Source organism: Oratosquilla oratoria, chromosome 7 (genome assembly GCF_046742065.1).
Source record: "Oratosquilla oratoria isolate Oo_2021 chromosome 7, ASM4674206v1, whole genome shotgun sequence".
NCBI classification, from domain to species: domain Eukaryota; kingdom Metazoa; phylum Arthropoda; class Malacostraca; order Stomatopoda; family Squillidae; genus Oratosquilla; species Oratosquilla oratoria.
In genome coordinates, this window is record NC_134783.1 from 81199043 (window position 1) to 81201436 (window position 2394).

Below are 2394 nucleotides of genomic sequence, written 5' to 3' on the forward strand. Positions count from 1 at the left end.
AGAATCAACTACTATGGGATGAAAGAATGTCATGAAAGGCCACAAACAATTAAGAAGACTGAATTTTTGAAGGACACCAATGTCGTTTTCCACACAGATGTATTCATTTGTGAAACAAACAAGAAAAAGCAATTCAGGTAGATAGCAAATGAATTTGAAACAAAGTTTGGTAACTGAAGATAAATACTTCATGAGCATAGTTCCAATCCAGTTAGTGAATGCTACTTTGTATATAAAACATGGCAACTAAAGAATTATACATAATTTGACAAATCTAAAATTAGTCCTGAAATAGGTAAACAACAGAATTAAAGTTACAAGCCAATATAAAATTTCAACTTCCAAAATATGGACTAGAATATGACTGGAATAACTTCAGCAACTTCATTAAAAATTAACTTCAACATACAGAATAACCAATAGTATAAGGGGGACCAGTTAGACATTTTTCTTGTGTGGACAAAATATGAAATACTTAACTCCTTTGTAACGATGCTCTTTATACATTTTGTTTTTGCTAATACCAAGCAATTTTATTCAGTTTAGGGCAAGCCCTTATATCTGAAGGATAAGACTATCTCAATTAATCCCTCTTATGGTTCTGATCTTATTTTGACAAACCCCATAAATTCAATTCAAGCTAGAGTAAAACCTTGTGCTGAAGAAGTTGACACCAAATATTAACTCTAGTTGGGAAAATAAACTACACATTAATATTTAATTCTTTTTTACTCTATGATACAACATACAGGCATAGAAAGAAATGGAAAACAAGATTTGGATACTACTTCTGATGGGGAAACCAAACAAAATTATAATTCATAAAAAGGGGTGAAAGTTTATAAAAATACAGTCTATAGGGAAAGAACTAATAACCACATAAATTGTAAGACTGGTTCGACTATCCACAGAAGCAAGAAAAATTAGATGAAGATGTAAACGAGATATCCACAAATGACCAAGCTTATGCAGAAATGGAAGAATCCAAGAAATTCATGTACTGTGAAACTCATGATGGAAGCTAAATCTGAGATGGGTATTATCCAGGGAAGTGGAAATGAATAAATGTACTTCATGGATGGATAGATATGTGCACCTGTAATGTTCCTTATCTATGTAAATGACATGATTGTAGGTATATGCTAAACTAACATGTTTGCATATAATGCTTAGATCATAAGAGTGAGAGGATTGTAGATTGCAAAAATATCTAGACAGCGCATGTGCTTGGAGCCAAGAGTGTAAAACCAAATTTAATGACAAAAAATGTAGAGTACTTGAAATGCTCTCTGGCCAAACAGGTTAGGGCATTGCTCTTTGCAGCAGAGGTCAAGGTGATGACAGTTTGAACTCTGCCAAGTTGGACCAAGGGCATGGTTGATTAAATTTTATATTACAAAGTCCTCTGTTAGGGGCACTGTCATAGCCTCCTGATATGGGGGAGGGGGGGAAGTTGTGACAAACTGAATAGTTTGAAATGAGAGATGGAAGACTAAAGATCCCACAAACCAAAGACCAGCATCATTTATGAGTATGGTAAGAAAAAATAGATAAATAAGATAGTCAGACCACCTACAACAATAAATTTGTATTTGATGGGCACTCTCGTTTAATTTTTAAAGATAATCATTCCATTGCCCCTGGTTTCTGGTCTCCCCTGGTCTTGAAGAAGTCTAACAAACTCTCATTAGTTTGAGACAATGCACTAAAGCAAGTAGATGGACTATATTTTCCAGAGATTGGCAATGCATTAGATAAAGTACAATAAAGAACAGTTGTAGGAATCTGGAAACAAGACTGGATCAGAGGCACCATACTAATATGGATGGAAGACTTCTTGACAAGAAGGCAAACTCAAACAGTAATAGTGGGAAAAAATTGTATGGAAGGTGACATATGAGAACCGTATAGATTGGTACTAGCACCAGACTTTTTTTTTTCCATATAGACAAGCAAGGGAAATGAACGGGTATATAAAATCTTTTGAAGAAAGTAAAAGAGTCAATAAAGTCTTACAAGATTTGAATAAGAATAAAGTACTGTATGTGTATATAGGTGATCAACATGCTGGGTGAGGAAATCAATGTTTGGGGTGGGAAAAAATAATTATAATAAAAACTAATCTTTTGGGAACCTCACCATATCACTTATCCAGAAAATATAACATTTCAAAGAAAACATGCCTCATGTGCATATATATGAACTATATTGATCAATTTTGATAAAAGCATGAATAAAATACTGATAACTCTCTCAGTCCTAACTCAAAATATATTCATGTGGAACCCACATAAAAAGACCAAGAAGAGAAGTGATTACATGGGATTGTCATATGCTGAAAGACTACAGTCATTAGGGATGATAGTGCTGGAGTAAAGACAGAAGAGGGGTTAA